Source organism: Callithrix jacchus, chromosome 10 (assembly GCF_049354715.1).
Source record: "Callithrix jacchus isolate 240 chromosome 10, calJac240_pri, whole genome shotgun sequence".
Classification (NCBI taxonomy): Eukaryota; Metazoa; Chordata; class Mammalia; order Primates; family Cebidae; genus Callithrix; species Callithrix jacchus.
Genome location: NC_133511.1, coordinates 13,803 through 33,907, shown reverse-complemented (window position 1 = coordinate 33,907; position 20,105 = coordinate 13,803). Strand labels below are relative to the sequence as shown.

Genomic DNA, 20,105 nt, shown 5'->3' with positions numbered 1-20,105 from the left:
AACTTTCCATATACATTTATATATATATGTACATATATATGTTTGTATGTGCATATATATATATAATTGCATTTTAGGTTTTGGGGTACATGTGAAGAACATGCAATATTGTTGCATAGGTACATACGTGGCAATGTGGTTTGCTGCCTTCCTCCCCATCACCTATATCTGGCATTTCTCCCTATGTTATCCCTCCCCAACTCCCCACCCCATGCTGTCCCTCCACTAGTTTCCCACCACATACCCCAGGGTATCATGTTTCCCTCCCTGTGCCCATGTGTTCTCATTGTTCAACACCCACCTATAAGTAAGAACATGAAGGGTTTGATTTTCTGTTCTTGTGTCAGTTTGGTAAGAATGATGGTTTCCAGGTTCATCCATGTCCCTACAAACATCTTTTTTATGCCTGCATAGTATTCCATGTTGTATATGTGCCACAATTTCCCTGTCCAGTCTACCATAGATGGGCATTTGGGTTGTTTCCAAGACTTCATTATTGTAAAGAGTGCAAAAATTAACATTCGTGTGCATGTGTCCTTATAGTAGAACGACTTATAATCCTTTGGATATGTACCCAGTGATGGAATTGCTGGGTCAAATTGAATTTCTATTTCTCGGTCCTTAAGGAATCGCCAGTCTTCCACAATGGTTGAACTAATTTGCACTCCCACCAACAGTGTAAAAGTGTTTCTATTTCTCCACATTTTCTCCAGAATCTGTTGTCTCCAGGTTTTTTAATGATTGCCATTCTAATTGACATGAGATGGTGTCTCAATGTAGTTTTGATTTGCATTTCTCTAATGACCAATGATGATGAAGATTTTTCATATGTTTGTTGGCCTCATGTATGTCTTCTTTTGTAAAGTGTCTGTTCATATCTTTCACTCACTTTTGAATGGGCTTGTTTGTTTCTTTCTTGTAAATCTGTTTTAGTTCTTTGAAGATTCTGGTTATTAGCCCTTTATCAGATGGGTAGATTACAAAAATTTTTTCCCATTCTGTTGGTTGCCAGTTCACCCTAATGATGGTTTCTTTTGCTGTGGAGTTTGATTAGGTCCCATTTGTCTATTTTGTCCTTTGTTGCCAATGCTTTTGGTGTTTTAGTCATGAAGTCCTTGCCTATGCCTATATCCTAAATGGTTTTGTGTTGGGTTTCTTCTAGGATTTTTATGGTGTTAGGTCTTATGTTTAAGTCTTTAATCCATCTGGTGTTAATTTCAGTGTAAGGTGTCAGGAAGAGGTCTAGTTTCTGCTTTCTGCACGGGACTAGCCAGTCTTCTCAACACCATTCATTAAACAGGGAATCCATTTCCCATTGGTTATTTTTGTGAGGTTTGTCAAAGATCAGATGGTTGTAGATGTGTGGCCTTGCCTCTGAGGCCTCTGTTCTGTTCCATTGGTCTATATCTCTGTTATGGTACCGGTACCATGCTCTTTTGATTACTGTAGGCTTGTAGTATAGTTTGAAGTCAGGTAGTGTGATGCCTCCAGCTTTGTTCTTTTTGCCTAGATTTGACTTGGCTATGTGGGCTTTCTTTTGGTTCCATATGAAGTTTAAGGTGGTTTTTTTCCTGTTCTGCGAAGAAGGCCCTTGGTGGCTTGATAGGGATAGTGTTGAATCTATAGATTACTTTGGGCAGTATGGCCATTTTCATGATACCAAATCTTCCTAAGGAATACCATGGAATATTTCTCAATCTGTTTGTGTCCTCTCTTATTTTGTTGAGCAGTGGTTTGTAGGTCTCCTTGAAGAGGTCTTTAAATTCCTTGTTACTTTTATTCCTAGGCATTTTATTCTCTTGGTAGCAATTGTGAATGGCAGTTCATTCTTGATTTGGCTCTCTTTAAGTCTGTTATTGGTGTATAGGAATGCTTGTGATTTTTGTGCATTAATTTTTTATCCTGAGACTTTGCTGAAGTTGCTTATCAGTTTCAGGAGATTGTGGGCTGAGACGATGGGGTCTTCTAGATATACAATCATGTCGTCTGCAAAGAGAGAAAATTTGACTTCCTCCTTTCCTATTTGAATACGGTTTATTTTTTTTTTCTTGCCTAATTGCTCTGGGTAGAACTTCCAGTACTATATTGAATAGGAGTGATGAGAGAGGACATCCTTGTCTAGTGCCAGATTTCAAAGGGAATGCTTCCAGTTTTTGCCTATTCATTGTGATACTGGCTGTGGGTTTGTCATAAATAGCTTTTATTATTTTGAGATAAGTTCTGTCAATACCTAGTTTATTGAGAGTTTTGCCTTCTCTGCATCTATGGAGATAATCCTGTGGTTTTTGTGTTTGGTTCTGTTTATGTGGAGAATTATGTTTATAGACTTGTGTATGGTGAACCAGCCTTACATTCCAGGATGAATTTTCTTTCCTTTTCTTTTCTTTTTTTTTTGAGACAGAGTCTCACTCCCCCTCCAAGGCTCAAGTTATTTTCCTGCTCAGTCTCACGAGTAACTGAGATTACAGGCACCCACCACTAGGCCTGACTAATTTTTGTATTTTTTTTTTCATAGAGACGGGCTTTCACCATGTTAGCCAGGCTGGTTTCAAACTCCTGATCTCAGGTGATCCACCCACGCCAGTCCCCCAAAGTGCTGGGATTATGGGCGTGTGCCACCACCCCATCGCATAACCCCAGTTTTTTTTTTTACCAACTTTGATTACAGAAATTGGCATGACTCCCAGATTCCCATAATGCAAATTGTCCTCCCAATTATAACTGCTAGTTTGTTTTCATTTAAGAAAAACAAGACAAACAGAAATTGAAATGCTGGTCATTTCTGTTGACAAAAAGATAAGAATGGCCGGATGCAGTGACTGATGCCTGCAATTCCAGCAATTTGAGAGGCTGAGGTGGGAAGATCACTTGAAGCCAGGAGTTCGAGACCAGCCTGACCAACACGGTGAATTCTCCTCTCTACTAAAAATACAAAAATGAGCAAGGCAGGGTGGCATGTGCCTGTAGTTCCATCTACTCAGGAGGCTGAGGCAGGAGAATCGCCCAACCCAGGAGGCGGAGGTTGCAATGAACAAAGATCATGCCACTGCACTCCCGCCTGGGAAACAAGATCAGAGCGCCATCTCAAAAAACAAAAAAATGTAATGTGACTGCTATTTTCTTGTTATAATCACAGAGTTCATGTAGAAAAGCTAAGCAATATGAAAAAATACAGAGTTAAAGTTATAAAAAATTACCCCACATTGGATCAGCAAACTTTTTTTTTTCTCTTGAGACAGACTAGGTCTTGCTATTGCCCAGCTGGTGGGCAGTGGCACAATCACAGATGCCTGCATCCTCGACCTCCTGGGCTCACTCTGTGCTCCTGCCTCCCAAGGAGCTGGGACTACAGGTACACACCCCTACACCAAGCTATTTTTTTTTATTTTTTTGTAGAGGTGAAGTTTCACTGTGTTGCCCGGGCTGGTCTTGAATTCTTGGCCTCAAGTGATCCTCCCACCTCAGCCTTCCAAAGTGCTGGGATTACAGGCATGATCTTATCTGGAGACTGGGTCTTTACAGAGGTTATCAAGTTAAAATGGGTCATGATGGTGGGGCCCTGATCCCATATAACTGGTGTCCTTACTAAAAGGGAAATTTGTTGCCAGTAAAAGAAAAAGAAAGAGTAAAATATTTTTTTTGAGACAGTCTTGTTCTGTTACCCAGGCTTGAGTGTAGTGATGTGATCATAGCTCAATGCAGCATCAATCTCCTGGGTTCAAATGATCCTTCCACCTCAGCTTCCTGAGTAGCTGGGACTACAGGTGTGTTCCACCATGCCCAGCTAATTTTCTGTATTTTCTGTAGAGATGGTATCTCACTATGTTTCCCAGGCTAAACTTGAATTTCTAGGCTCAAGCAATCCTGTCTCGGCCTCCCAAAGTGCTGGGATTATAAGTGTGAGCCACTGTGCCTGCCCAAAAATAAATTTTCACACAGAAACAGACATGCATAGAAGGACAATGGCCACTATAAGTCAAGGGATGCCTGCTGTCCCAGAGCCTCCAGAGAGAGCCTGGCCTGCAGACACCCAACTACACTTCCGGCCTCCCAATTGGGAGACAATAAATTTTTATTTTATTTATTGATTTATTGAAACAGGGTCTCGCTCTGTCGCCCAGGCTGGAGTGCAGTGGCATGACCTCAGCTCACTGCAGCCTCATTCTCCCTGGTTCAAGAAATCCTCCCACCTCAGCCTTCAGAGTAGCTTGAGATCACAGGAACATGCAACCATGCCTGGCTAATTTTTTTTTCTGAGATAGATTCTTGCTCTGTCCCTCAGTCTGGAATAAATTGGTGTGATCTCAGCTTACTGCAACCTCCACCTTCTGGGATCAAGCATTTCTCCTGCCTCAGCCTCCTGAGTACCTAGGATTACAGAGGCGCACCACCACGCCCAGCTAATTTTTGTATTTTTTGTAGAGAGGGTTTCACCATGTTGACCACGCTGGTCTCGAACTCCTGACATAATGATTTGCCTACCTCCGCCTCCCAAAGTCATAGGATTACAGGTGTTAGCCACCACTCCCGGCCTTGTATTCTTTCAGTAGAGATGGGGTTTCATCCTATTGGCCTGGCCAGTCTCAAACTCCTTACCTCAAGATATCCTCTCATCCTCCCCAAAGTAAAGGGATTACAGACATGAGCCATCATGCCCTTGGTCATTCATGAATGTGTAATTAGGTTTTGTCCAGGATCAGAGGCTCATGCCTGTAATTCCAGCACTTTGGAAGGCTGAGAAGCGAGGGTCCCTTGATGCCCAAAATTTGAGGACAGCCTGGCCAACATGGTGAGGTCCCATCTCCACACACACACAAATATTAGTTGAGCACGGTGGCATGCACCTGTAATCCCAACTACTCAGGAGGCTTAGGTGATAGGATTGCTTGAGCATGGGAATAAGAGGCTGCAGTGAGCTATGATTGTACCACTGCACTGTAGCCTGGACAACACAGGAAGTCGCTCTCTCTCTCTAAAAAAAAAAGGCGTTGTTTGATTTTGTGTTTCTGTTGTTGTTATTGTTGTTTTTTGAGATGGAGTCTCACGCTCTGCCCAGGCTGGAATGCAATGGTTCAATCTCGGCTCACTACAACCTTCACCTCCTGTATTGAAGTGATTCTCCAACCTGAGCCTCCCGAGTAGCTGCGATTACAGGTGTGCACCACTACCCTAGGCTCATTTTTATATTTTTAGTTGAGATGGGGTTTCACCATGTTGGCCAGGCTGGTCTGAAACTCCTGACCTCAGGACATCCACCCGCCTTGGCCTCCCCAAGTGCTAGAATTACAGATGTGGGTCACTGAGCCCAGTCGATTTCATGTTTTGGCTGGGTTGGGTCTGGTAGGTGTATGGTTAATAAACCAGGTCTTAATTTTTCTAAGCTACCGGGGGCTTGGGCACGCACTGACAGCAATGTCGTGGGTGGTGACATTGGCTTCAAATGTGGATGAAAACAAGATCTGGTCTCCTTTTTTTACCCAGACGGTGTTGACCAGCTGACCTAGGAGATAAAAGGACCTGGTATATGAGGCCATGTGTACATCCTGGGAAAGGGGATGCCAACTGCTGGGACCCCAGGCCCCCTGCCACCAACCAGCCCACCCTGCCAGTGGCTCTTCCATGTTTGTTACAGCATTTGAGAGGTTCACTATTCAAAGGAGGATGAATTGAGGGAAGTCCAGGGCTGGGGCACAATTCTGTTAAACATGATAAGGAATCATGTGGGTTTTCAAGAAAACCCACAGCCAGACATGGTGGTTCATGCCTGTAATCCCAGCACTTTAGGAAACCTAGGTGAAAGGATCACTGGAGGTCAGGAGTTCGAGGCCATCAGGACCAACATAGTGAAATCCCATCTCTACTAAAAATACATAAATTAGCCAGGCGTGGTGGCATATGCCTGTAGTCCAGCTACTCGAGAGACTATGGGCTGAGAATCCTGGGAGGTGGAGGTTGCAGTGAGTCGAGACCACACCATCATACTCCATCCTGGGTGACAGAGTGAGACTCCATCTAAAAAATAAAAAATAAATAAAGTGAGAAAACCAGGCATGGGGGTGCATGTCTGTAATCCCAGCACTTTGGGAGGCTGAGCTGGACAGATCACTTGAGGTCAGGAGTTCAAGATCAGCCTGGCTAACACGGCGAAATCTTGTCTCTGCTAAAAATACAAAAATGAACTGGGCATGGTTGCGTGTGCCTGTGATCCAAGCTACTAAGGAGGCTGAGGCAGGAGAATTGCTTGAACCGGAGGTGTAAATTGCTGTTAGACGAGATTTCACCACTGCACTCCAGCCTGAGGGACAGAGCAAGACTCCTCTTTAAAAAAAAAAATCAAAGAAGACCGAGATATCCGCAGATAATGCACCGTGTCACTTTCCCTGTGCCCTTTTCCTGCCTCTTGGTAGACAGTTCCTAACATCACCATGAGATCCTGGTGAAGGAGGGGTGGATACTGAGGTTGCTACAGTTTTATGAACCATTTTTCCCCAGAGAGAGGTGGTCATCTTCTGTCAGATTCCTTTGAGTGTTTTGCCAACCCCTGCTGTGGGAGGTTTACCCTCAGGGCACTCCTCCATGAAGCCACCAGGTGACGCCATTGCCGTATAAATGAAACAAACTGACCCGACATTAGAAAATGGTGTTCTACTTTCTTTGAGCTGAGTGGGGTGGGTCAAACCTGTAATCCCAGCACTTAGGGAGGCTGAGGTGAATAGATCACTTGAGTCCAGGAGTTCGAGTCCAGCCTGAAAACATGGTGAAACCCTGTCTGTTTTAAAAATACAAAAATTAGCCAGGCATAGTGATGCACACCTGTCATCCTAGCTACTCAGGAGGCTGAGACAGCAGAATCGGTTGGGAAGCAGAGGTTGCAGGGAGCCAAGTTCGTGACTCTGCACTCCAGCCTGGGTAACAGAGTGAGACTCCATCTCCAAAAAAAAGAGTGTTCCTAAGGACTGAGATGGGAAATTGAGGCACGCAGACTGGAGTTGGGGTGGGGCTTGGTGAGAGAATGGGTTCAAGTAACCTAGGAAGGACTCTCAGAAAGTCAGAGCAACATAAAAATCATTTATTCTACCTCCCACTTCCACATTTTCCAGATATAGAAACCAAAGCTGAGAGGCAGGGGGATATGTATCCCAAAAGCACCACGTTGGTAGGGAGCAGGGTTGCCAGAGAAAACACAGGACATCCAGTTAAGTGAGAGTTTCAAACTCTCAGTGTATGTCTCAAATAATGCACAAGACTTAAACTAAAACTTTATTTACTTTTTGTCTTCAAAGGTAACTGGGCATCTGTATGATGATTTGCTAAGTCTTACAACCCTCGTGAGGGTAAAAAGATTAGAAAGATACTTAAACGTAATAAGCAAACATGCAAAATGAGGGCAACTCTTTCCCATTTTGCTGACAAGGGAACTGCACGTTAGGGAGGGGACTTGCCCCAAAGCCACCCTCACAATCCTCAGAGTCAGGATTTGAACCCGGTCCTGATTCCAGAGGTCTCAACTTCACTGTTGTGGCCAGGAACAGCTCCCAGTCCCACTCGTGTGTGTGCATGTTCTTTCTTGAATATGACTCTCTCCCCATCGTGTAAGTGGGTGGTTCCCCTCCCTGACATTGATGGACTCCATCTTCAGCACGCGCCTCCTGACCCAGCAGACCCCCATGAGCCCAGATCCCTGGGACCCGGTGGCTGTCCTTATGACATTCCTTGACTCCACATCTTAGGATCCAAGTCTGACCCTCTTCAGGATCTGCAGCTGTGTTACAGAAAAGGGGACCCGATCCAGACCACAAGGGAGGGTCCTCGGATCTCGTGTAAGAAGCAATTCAGCATGAGTCTGTAGAGTGAAAGCACAATTGTCTGTTTTTTTGCTTTTTTTGTTGTTTTGTTTTGGTTTGGTTTTGAGATGGAGTCTTTGTTGCCCAGGCTAGATAGAGAGTAGCGGTGTGATCTTGGCTCAGTACGACCTACGCCTCCCGGGTTCGAGAGATTTTCCTGCTTCAGCCTCCTGAGTAACTGGGATCACAGGTGCATGTCACCACACCTGGCTAATTTTTATATTTCTAGTAGAGATAGCATTTCACCATGTTGGCCAGGCTGATCTAGAACTCTTGACCCCAGGTGATCCACCTGCCTCAGCCTCCCAAAGTGCTGGGATTACAAATGTGAGCCACAGTGTAAGTTTATTCTTTCCTTAAAAAGCAAGTTTTTTAAGAAGATGAAGATGAAATAGCTACTCCATAGAGCAGCCCAGAGGGCGCTGGTGCCCATCTTTAGGGTCATTTCTTGCTGACATGCTAAATGAGGGCTAGACTCCTTTTTATTCATGACTCCCCTTTTATAGATCTTATAGGGAAACTTTCTGATGTTGCCATGGCATTTTTAAACTGTCATGGCGCTGGTGGCAAATGTAGGAGTGAGGATGAACAGAGGTCACTCTGGTCATCATCTTGGTTTTGGTGGGTCTTGGACTGGCTTCTTTACTGCAGCCTGTTTTACTGACAAGGTCTCTGTGACCTATATCCTGTGCTGCCCTCCTGTGTCATCCTGTGACTCAGAATGCCTTCACTGCCTGGAAATGAAACCCAGTAGGTCTCAGCCTCCTTTTACGCATCTCCTATTCAAGATGGAGCTGCTGTGGTTCACACGCCTCTGGCAGCTGGGCTCCCCGGGATCTCCTGAGGTTCTGTCCCCTCCGTGCCTAGCTCCTGGGTCCCTCTACCATCGCTGTCTTCCTGAGCCACCTGCCTCTGAGTTGTTCCTTCAGCAAGAAGAGGAATCACTTTCAGGTTCGGCTTTTGGGGGAAAAGATGGACCAGGCAGGAAGTAGGGAGGAAGACACAGACCCTGGTGTGGGCGATGGGGAGGGCAGAGCTGAGTGGGATCCAGCGGGTCTGGCTTTGTTCTTGTCTCTGCGAGTTGCCGATTGTGCAGACCTGCCGATTGTGCAGACCTGCCCCTCTCCTTCCCCATCGCATTGGACGGCGGCTCTTCCCTCCAGTGTTCAGACCCCAGGCCCCGGGTCAGATCAATGCCTTTTTCTCCTGCACCCCATCAGTCAGCAGATTTGCTTGACGTCATCTGAAAAATGCATCCAGCAGCAAGGCCCTGGCTCACTCCTTACTTCCGCCCCAGCCTCTCTTCACTTCCAGCCACAGGAGACCTGTGTGAGCTGAATTTATCACACCCTTCTCTGCTCAGACACACAGCTGCCCCATTTTCCTCAGTCTGAGCCAAAGGCCCCGCAGTGGCCCACCTGGCCCTCCCTGAGCTGCCTCATTGACTCCAGCCTCACCTTCCACCCGTCTCCCTCCCTTTCCCACCTACCCCATCCTCACACCTGACTGATGTTCACACATCTCTCCAGGCATCTGCTTTAGCTGCTCTCCGCCTGGACCACCCTCACTCCAGAAGACCCTTGTCCCCTCCAGCACCCCCTGCAGTCAGGTCCACCTTCCTCACCATCGTTCAGCAAGGACACACCCCGCCCATCCCTCTCCTTTCAGCATCTCTCTTCCTTGGCCTGTTTTGGGTTCATTTTTGCTGTTCCCCAGCACTTCCCACTTCCTAAAGGGCCCTTCAAGAAGCACCTGGCAGGGGCCGATGGCCTTGCTCTCCTTAGACTAGAAGCTCCACGGCAGCACAGCACAATCTTTGTGTCAGATTCAGTATCTAGTTAGTGCTCGGCATGTAGAAGGTGCTGGACCAGTGTTTGAGAACTATGGAAGAAGGGAGGGAGGGGAGAAGGGTAGGAAAGAGGAAGGGAAGAAGGGAGGGATGGGGAGAAAGGAGGGAGGGGAGGAGTGAAAAGGAGGGAGGGAAGGAAAGATAGGAAAGGGGAGGACAGATGGAGGGAAGGAAAGAGTTGAAAGAGGAAGAGAAGGAATGATGGAGGCCAGGAAGAAAGGGAGGAGGGAGGTGAAAAAAGAGGGCAGAAAGCAAGGCAGGAGAGCAGAAGAAAGGAGTAGGGAAGAAAAGAAAGGTGGGAGGGTGGGAGGGAGGGAGGGAAGGGGGATAAAGGGAAGGAACTTATTTTCTCTCTAGGCCCAGTTGTTCCAATTATCTGTCATTTGGCCAGCCTCCTGCATGGCGTCCTCCGGGCACAGTGACTCATGCCTCTAATCCCAGCACTTTGGGAGTTCGAAACAGGTGGATCACCTGAGTTCAGGAGTTCTAAACCAGACTGGTCAACATGGCAAAATGCCATCCCTCTTAAAAATACAAAGATTAGCTGAGCATCGTGGCAGGCACCTATAATCTTAGCTACTCCAGAATGTCAGGCAGGAGAATCACTCGAACCCAGGAGGCAGAGATTACAGTGAGCCAAGATCGCGCCACTGCACTCCAGGCTGGTAACAAAGCAAGACTCCATCTCAAGAAATAACAAAATACCTTCTCCAGGCAGCTGCCTTCTGATGATGCCCCTCCCTGGTTAAGCACAGACCCCGAACTCCTGCCTGACCCTAAAGTGCCAAGTGACGCCGCGCATGTACTCCTCTGGCCACACCTAGTGTCCTCTCAGTCATGCTGCTCCCTCTGCCTAGGTGTTTGCTGTCCCCTGTCTCAGAGCCTTCAATCCCTCTTCCCGGCTCCATCCCCTCATCCTCTGCCTGCCCAGCACCCACCTCCTGTCCATTTAACATGTAGCTCAGGTTGTAATCCCAGTACTTTAGGAGGCCAGGGGCAGAGGGTCACTTGAGCCCAAGAGCTTGAGGCCAGCCTGGGCAACAGAGTGAGACCCCACAACTCCACCAAAAATGTAAAAGGAAGAAAGATGTAGCTCAGGCATTACCCACCTCCAGGTAGCCTTCCTGATGGTGCCATACCCAGGTGGGCTCAGGGGCAGCCTCTGTTCTCTGGGCACCAGAAGCCTCCTTTCTGTGGCAGTGGTCCTGGGTCAGCTCCTGCAGGAATCCAGGCACAGGATGATGGTGGATGGATCAGGACTGAGGGTCAGAGATGCGGAGAGGCAGACAGCTTTGGGACGCAGTAGGAAGGATCAGCGGGATTTGCTGCACAGTGACTTTCAGGGTGCAGGGGAGAATTCCGGACCAACTATGTCTTCATCTCTCTCTTCCCTCCAATCCCAGGAGAGCAAACAAGGCAGAAGGACTTGTGGGCCCGACTCACCAGCTCTATCCTCAGGAACTCGAGGACCATCAAGTTCCATGGCTGGGAGGGAGCCATTCTGGACAGAGTCCTGGGCATCCGAGGCCAGGATCTGCGTACCTTGTGGACCTCTGGCCTCCTCTTCTTTATGTCGCTGGTGTCTTTCCAAGCGTCTACATTTCTGGTCATGTCACTCTAGTCTCTATGGTGAGCAGGACTGGGGAAGGAGTGTGGGGCTCAGGAGGTGATGTAGGTGGAGCCTCCCTGATCCTACCACCCTGTCCATCAAAACCCACACATTCTGGATCCTGTTCTCACCGGGTTTCTGCTATCTTCTGTGTGAATGAATTAATTCCATCATTCTGGTGAAGATGACAGCGGCCGTTGAGGTCTGCTCTTCTGAGAGTTCCAGGCTTCCATTGACGTGGGGAGGAGAGTTCAGGTGCAGACAGGCTGCAGAGGTAGAATCCAGGGTATGAGTGGCTTTCTTGCTGCTGGCCAACAAATGTCCATAGCCACCCTGTCACTGACGTGATTCTTGTTCTGCCGTTCTGTCATTTATTTCTGATTGCTGTCAGAACACTCTTCCTAAAGCACAGCTTTCAGAAGAATTTAAACATGATGCATAGGCAAGGCACAGTGACTTATGCCTGCCATCCGAGCTCTTTGGGAGGCTGAGGTGCCTTGAACCCAGTTGGTGGAGGTTGCAGTGTCCCCAGATTGTGCCACTTCACTCCAGCCTGGGTGACGGAGCAAGACTTTGTGTCAAAAACCAAACAAAACAAAACAAAAGGATCACAAATGGGACCAATACCTAGGGCCCTCCCATGCTGCTCTCTTCAGGAGTCCCCAGGCTCAGCCCTCATGTCTATCACCTTCATAGAGAGGCCTTTCCTGACCACCTTCACCAGCATCTGAGCACCCCTGCTTGTGCTAGTGCACTCTAACCTGCACCCGATTTCTCTTTACTTTTTTATTTTTGAAGACAGAATCTTGCTCTGTTCCCCAGGCTGGAGTGCAGTGAGGCAATGTCGGCTCACTGCAACCTCCACCTCCCAAGTTCAAACAATCCTCCCACCTCACCCTCCTGAATAGCTAGGATTACAGGCAGTTGCTACCATGCCTAGGTAATTTTCTTTTTTGTACCTTTAGTAGAGTTGGCATTTCACCATGTTGGCCAGGATGGTCTTGAACTCCTAACCTCAAGGGATCCATCCTCCTCAGCCTCCCAAAGTGCTGGGATTACAGATGGGAGCCACCGCACCTGGCCATACCTGCTTTAGTTTTTATTCTTCATAGCACTCTCCACCTGATGAGCTGTCTGTGTTAATGGTTTGTTTATGGATCGCCTGTCTCTTTCCCCCTCATTAGAATGATGGATCCATTAAGAGAGCAGCAACTTTGTTTTGCTCATTGCTGTTTGCCCAGAGCCCGGAACCCTGTCAGGTATATGATAACCAGGCAGTAGTTATTCATAGAATGAATGAATGTAAGAATGAATAAATGGCCGGGTGCTGTGGCTCACGCCTGTAATCCTAGCACTTTGGGAGACCGAGGTGGGTGGATTGCTTGAGGTCAGGGATTCGAGACCTGCCTGGACAATATGGTGAAACCCCATCTCTACTAAAAATAAAAAAAGTTAGCTAGGAATACTGATGCACGCCTGTAATCCCAGCTATTTAGGAGGCCGAGACAGGAGAATTGCCTGTACCCAGGAGGTGAAGGTTACATTGAGTCCAGACCATGTCACTGCACTGTAGCCTGGCAGAGAGAGAGAGACTGTCTCAGAAATAAATGAAAATAATTTTAAAAAGAATGAATGAAAGACCAGAAGGCCTAGATAGAAGGAATATGTTCCAGTAATCAATAGTGCACAAGGGAAATTACAGTGAATGAGAATTTATTTGAATATTTCTAGATAGCTAGAAGAGAAGACTTTTCTTGTTCCCAAAACAAAAGATAAATATTTGAGGTGATGACTGTCTCAGTTACCCCGATTTGATCATTACATATTGTCTACAGCTTGGGTCCCCAACCCTCCTGGCCACGGATCTGTACCAGTAGCCTGTTTTTGTTTTTCTTTTTTTTTCTCTCTTTCTTTTTGAGACAGAGTCTCAGTCTGTGCAGCGGTGCTATCTCAGGTAAATGTAACCTCCATCTCCGAGGTTCAAGTAACCTCCATCTCCGAGGCTCAGGTACCACCACACCTGGCTAATTTTTGTATTTTTAGTAGAGACAGGGTTTCACCATGTTGGCCAGGCTGGTCCCAAACGCCTTACTTCAGGTGATTCGCCCTCCTCATTCTCCCAAAGTGCTGGGATTGCAAGTGTGAGCCATTGCACCCGGGCTTTTTTTTTTTTTTTTAATTTGACAGGGAGTTTTGCTCTTGTTGCCCAGGCTGGAATGCAATGGCATGATCTTGACTCTCTGCAACCTCTGTCTCCCAGATTCAAGCCATTTTCCTGCCTCAGACTCCCAAGTAGCTGTGATTACAGGTATGAGCCACCATGCCAGGCTAATTTTTGTATTTCTAGTAGAGACAGGGTGTCTCTATGTTGGTCAGGTTGGTCTCGAACTCCCAACCTCAGGTGATCCACGTGCCTCAGTCTCCCAATGTGCTGGGATTACAGGTGCGAGCCACCGTGCCCATCTCACCTGTTGGGAACTGGGCAGGCAGCACAGCAGGTGAGCAGCGAACGGGCTAGGGAGGCTTTATCTGTGTTCACAGCCGCTCCTTATTTCTGGCATCACCACCTGAGCTCCACCTTCTGTCAGATCGGTGGCGTTGTTAGCGTCTCATAGGAATGCAAACCCTACCGTAAGCAGCACATGCGAGGGAGCTGGACTGCGTGCTCCTTATGAGAATCCAATGCCTGTTTATCTGTCAATGTCTCCCGTCAACTTCAGAAGGGATGCTCTAGTTTTAGGGAAACAAGCTCAGGGCTCCCACTAATTTTACGTTACGGTGAGTTGTGTAAATATTTCATTATATATTACACTGTAATAATAACAGAAGTGGGCCGGGCACAGTGGCACATGCCTGTTATCCTATCATTTTGGGAGGCTGAAGCAGTCAGATCACCTGATGTCGGGGGTTCAAGACCAGCCTGGCCAACATGGTGAAACACCGTCTCTGCTAAAGGTACAAAAACTGGCATGCTGCAAGAACCTGTCATCCCAGCTACTTGGGAGGCTGAGGCAGGAGCATTGCTTGAACCAAGGAGCGGAGGTTGCAGTGAGCCACAATCATAGCATTTTGGGAGGCTGAAGTGGGCGGATCACCTGAAGTCAGCAGTTCGAGACAAGCCTGGCCCACAGGTGAAACCTCGCCTGTAATATAAATACATTAATTAGCTAGGTGTGGTGGTAGGAGCCTATAAGCTGACTTACTCTGGAGGCTGAGGCAAAAGAATTGCTTGAACCCAGGAGGTCGAGGTTGCAGTGAGCCAAGATCATGTCCCTGGACTCCAGCCTGGGCAATATAGGAAGATTCTGGTTTTGTTTTTGTTTTTGTTTTTAAAGGCAAGCCAGTTACAAACCTATAATCCCAGAATTTTGGAGGCCAAGATGGAAAGATCACTTGAGGCTAGGAGTTCCAGGTAAACCCGGGCAACATAGCATGACCCCATCTCTACAAAACATTTTTTAAAAATTGGGCACAGTGGCATGTGCCCATAGTCTCAGCTACTCAGGAGGCTGAGGCAAGAGGATTGCTGCAGCCCAGGAACTGGAGGTTGCAGTGAGCCATGCTTGTGCCACTGCACTCCAGCCTGGGTGACAGAGTGAGACCCTGCCTCTCAAAAAAAGAATTCAGAGTAGAGAAAGGTATGAATTGTAAGTTCAAGCATTGCATGTGCCACATTTCCTTCAGAAGTGTGGATGCGTGCCCCAAGAACTCTGCATTCATTTCCCAGCACTGCCTTAACAAAGTACCCTAAACTGTGTGGCTTCAACCACAGAGACTTATTCTCACAGTTCTGGAGACCAGGAGTCTGAAATCAAGGGATTTTTTATTGTTTGTTTGTTTTTTCTCTGAAGGCTGTGATGGAGGTCCGTCCCAGGTCTCGCTCATGGATTCTCAGAGCCTCCAGAGTTCCTTGGCTTGCAGGTGGTCTTCTGTCTCTGTCTTGAAACTGTCTTCCCTTTGTAGGTGTCTTTGTCCACACATCCCCTTTTTATAAGGACACCAGGCACACTGGATTAGGATTCACCCTCATTACCTCAGCTTAGCTCGATTACATGTGAAGAGGCTATTTCCAAATAAGGTCGCATCCACAGACCCTGCGGCATAGGGCTTCAGCGTCTTTCAGGGAGACAGAGCACAACGCATAACACTATGGATTTGTAAATATTTTTAGTTTGAGTTTCTGGGTTTTATTTTTTATTTTTTCGTGTCGGATGAGTGATGTGATGATACCGCAAAAAGTTTTGAGAATGGCACATATCATAAAATAGCCTGATAACCCAATTGTCATGCTTAGGTTTTGGTTTTTTAAAATTTTAGTTTTTCTTGAGGCAGGGTCTTGCTTCAATACTCATGCTGGAGGGCAGTGGTGCAATCATAGGTCACCGCAGCCTTAACCTCCTGGACTCCAGCGATCTTCCCACCTCAGCCTCCCAAAGAGCTAGGATTATAGGAATGAGCCACCAGCCCCAGCTGTTCCCAATTTTTTGTTGGTACGTTGTTCATTTTTCTCAAAAAACACACCTTTTTATCTGTGCATACTGGCTCATGCCTGTAATCCTCAGTACTTTGGGAGGCCAAGGCAGGTGGATCTCTTGAGATCAGGAGTTCAAGACCAGCCTGGCCCACATGGTGTAACGCCTTCTCTACTAAAAATACAAAAATGAGCTGGATGTGGTGGTGTGTACCTGTAATCCCAGTTACTCGGGAAGCTTAGGTAGGAGAACCGCTTGAACCCTAGAGGCAGAGGTTGCAGCGAGCCAGGTTCATACTCCCGCACTCCAGACTTGGTGGCAGAGCGAGACTAACTCAAAAAAAGTGAAATATACATACATATAAACGTGCACATGAACACACACACACACTTTGGCAATTTTTTTATACATCAGCATTCACTGGTACAATGTAAATTCTATGGTAGATTTTATTTAGATTAATACAATCTAAATACTATTCTATTAAGTGCTACAACTAAAAAAAATAGGCCATGCATTTAAATTATTCAAAGTTCAAAAACTATGAAAGAGTATAGAACCGAGTCTCCCATATGGCAGCTCATGGCATATGTGTTTATGAGATCTACGTGAGGCTGGATACGGTGGCTCATGCCTGTAATCCCAGCATTTTAGGAGGCCGAGTCGGGTGGCTCACCTGAGGTCAGGAGTTTGAGAGCAGCCTGACCAACATGGTGAAACCACATGTATACTAAAAACACAAAAAGCAACCGGATGCGGCGGTGAGCCCATATAACCCTATCTACTTTGGAAGCTGAGGCAAAAGAGGTGCTTGAACCTGGGGGACAGAGGTTGCGGTTAGCCAAGATCATGCAACTTTACTTCAGCCTGGGCAACGGAGCGAGACTCCATCTCAAAAAAAAAAAAAAATCTAAATAAATTAACATTTAAGAAAATGAAAGATTTGGTTCTTTGGCTGCGTGGGCCACATTTCAAGTACTCCACAGCTGCAGATGGCCCGGAAATATGGTGTTTATTGCAAAAAGTTCTATCGGTTGGTGTTGGTGCAGCCTTAAAGCCGCTCTCCCACCCCTCCTCGAAGCGAACCGCTGTTACGGTTCCTTTGGTGATTCTTTTCCGAGATGATCTATGCACACAATCAGCACGTGGAGTTAATATATGTACCTAATAAAATCAGCATCTCCCGTGTAGTGCAAATGACCATGGAATGGAATGTATTCAGCTAGTTTCATAATGAAGTGCTCTTGAGTTTTTCCCAGGTTTCCTGTTAAAATTATTCTGTCGAGAACACCATTCTCTCACAGAGTACATTTTTAACAGTGGAATTCCCTGGCCAGAATGTTTATATGTTTTTCTCATTTCTTTTCCATTTTCTTTCTTTTTTTTTCTTTTCTTTTCTTTCTTTCCCTCTCACTATTCCCTCTTCCTACTTTTTTTCTTCCCTTTCCCCCTCTCATCCTCCTCTTTTTTCTCTCCCCCACTTTTCTCTTTCTTTTACAAGGTCTTCTATTTAATGGCATAATTCTAATTCACTGCAGCCTTGAACCCCTGGGCCCAAGCGATCCTCTTTCCTCAGCCTCCCAAGTAGCAGAGACTAAAACCTGTGCCCCCATGCCTTTCTATATTTTTATTTTCTTTTTAGTGGAGATGGGTCTTACTATATTGTTCAGGGTCGTTTTCATCTATGTAGGTGCTTTTCAAGAGATCTTACCAAAAGGTACCTGGATAGAACTTAGTCACTTGAAGCTCTTGTCCTTGTGTTGAAATTTTGTGTCTGCCTCCTCCATCCCGGGGAGATTTAAAACTTCTATCCCCTTTTCAGGCAGATCAGTGACTTCAGAAATGTACGAATGTTGTGAGGCAAGGCGGAAGGATCACATGAAGTCAGGAATTTGGGCCCAGGCTGGCCAGGAAGGTGAAACCCTGCCTCTACCAAAAATACAAAACTTACATGAGCGTGGTGGTGCACGCCTGTAGGCCCAGCTTCTCAGGAGGCTGAGGCATGCGAATTGTTTGAATCCGGAAAGCGGATGTTGCAGTGAGTCGAGATCGTGCCGCCGCACTCCAGCCAGGTACAAATAGCAGCTTTAGACTTGATCTCGCCAGGCATGACCACTGGGCACGTTCAGCATAGGATCACCGATTCTGCCTCAGTTTTCAGTGTCTTCTCTGGGGCCTGGAGTATAGCATCTGAAGCCGAGCTGGATGTCTTGCTGCATAAATACTCTCTCCACTTCCACCTGTGCCATCAGCCTGGGTGAAGACTCATGTCAGGGGAGAGCCGTCGTCCTCCTACAGCCCCACCTGTCTGATGGCTGAGACCTCTGCCTCATTTCCAGAACTCCAAGGGGACCTTGAACGTCTTGTTATCTGCTACATATGCAAGCACAGATTGCCCGTACCTCCCCTGAGACCTTCCTGCCACTCTCTGTAGAGCTGCCTGAAGCCTCGAAATCTTTATTTGCCTTTGGAGAAATTCTACTTCCATCTGCCCCAGACTCATCAAAATTACAGTAACAGCCAGCACTCCAACTTTCTGGATCCTGTTCCAGCAGAGAGGAAGTCTGTTCTTCAAGTCCTCTTTGTAACCCCATTTAAGATGAGGAAACAGAGGCAGATGAGCTCATGAATACAAAGTGCCAGAGCTTGGGTTCAACCTCGAATCCCTGGGCCCAGGGTTTCGAGGCTCGTGTTCAACCTTAGAGTTTGTGGGAGTAAAGGTTGATGTTGGAAGCTTTCTGTTTGGCACCCCCTACCCTGGTGTGTGGGGGTTGTGTCCTGGGTTGCCTGCAGAGACCCAGTTTATGCCTGCTGACCTGACGCATTTGTGACGCATTTGTGCAGTCTTTAACTGCAAAACGTCATGGTTTGGGAGAGAAATTCTGTGCTCACCCAGTTCACCCGCACCCTGAGGAGGCTCTGACACCACTGCACAGCTTCTGATACATACTGGAGAAAGCCAGCGCTAGGAGGTGCCTGTCAGCAGGAAGAGCTGCAAGCATCTACATCCACATGTAGACATATCTGTACACATACATTCATATACACACATCCATATATATACATGTCTTTACATCCACACACGTCTGTACACCCACACATTCATACACATGTCTACATATAGACACCTTCATGTACACATCACTGTACACACAATCCATATCCACACATTCATACACACCTATCTGTGTATTTTGGTATAGCTGTATACATACACATCTACACACATCCATGTACAGATAAATCCGTACACAGATGCATACACATTCGTCCACACACATCTGCACATACGTCGGTGGGGATCAGGGAAATACAGCATTAAGTAGTGACGGTCTGATAATAGCTAGTATTGTTTTGACATCTTTTGGGTGAACTGACTAGCTAGTGGCTATCAGAGGGGTGTGTGAGGTGTGTCTGCAGGTTGGCAGGGCCATCAAACGCGGTATTTGTAGTTGCTCGTGGCTTTTCTAGAGGATCTCCCATGTGGAGGCTTAGAGTGTAGTGAGCTGATCCTGTGGCCCGCCTGCCAATGTCTGCACCAGTGGCCAACAAAATTCTGGCTTTGCAGGCCTCAAGGACTTTGGATCGTACAGTAAAAAACGCTATATGCCATCATCGGACGTGTCTGGTCTGCAAGTGGAGATCCGTTGCCAGTGGCGGGATGGGAGCTGGAAGAGCCAGGAGGATGTTGCAGTCAGACAGGTTCAATAACCAGGGCTGGAGCTGGTGTGCAGCATAGGTGGCAGATGAGGTTGACTCTAGTCACATTCCATAGCGACGGTCGACTGAGTTCCTGATGGATCCAATGAGGGGGTTGTCAAGGAGAGAAGAGGAGTCCTCTGTGTTTATAACACAGGTTTCTAATTTTGAGAAATCCGGAGTTTAAAAAATTGGGGAAGGCCCGGGCATAGTGGTTCACACCTGTAATCTCAGCACTTTGGGTGGCCAAGGTGGGCGGATCACTTGGGATCAGGAGTTTGAGATCAGCCTCGCCAACACGGTAAAACCCCATCTCTACTAAAAATACAAAAATTAGCTGGGCACTGTGGTGTGCGTCTGTCATCCCAGCTACTTGAAAGGCTGATGCAGGAGAATTATTTGAACCCGGGTGGCGAAAATTGCAATGTACCTGGATCCTGCCACTGCATTCCAGCCTGGGTGACAGAGTGAGACTCCGTCTCAAGAAAAATTAAAAATTGCGGAAGAATCGGCATAGAAAGCCATTAGCTTGGCTATCTCCTGCCCTCTCTCTGGTCCCAGCTTGTGTAATCATGGCTGGGCTTTCTGTCCAAGCCTGTCATTTCAGATGACACCAAGGCCTTTTCAGGGCT

General features: G+C 46.9%; 1 long non-coding RNA gene and 1 pseudogene across 2 annotated transcripts in view; one reads left to right on the top strand and one right to left on the bottom strand.

The window, feature by feature from the left end:
* Positions 1–20,105, top strand: part of LOC144577952 (uncharacterized) — an 86,307-nt gene that overhangs the window by 58,617 nt on the left and 7,585 nt on the right. The window lies entirely within an intron of this gene.
* LOC144578214 (small nucleolar RNA U13) lies at positions 15,508–15,605 on the bottom strand (annotated as a pseudogene).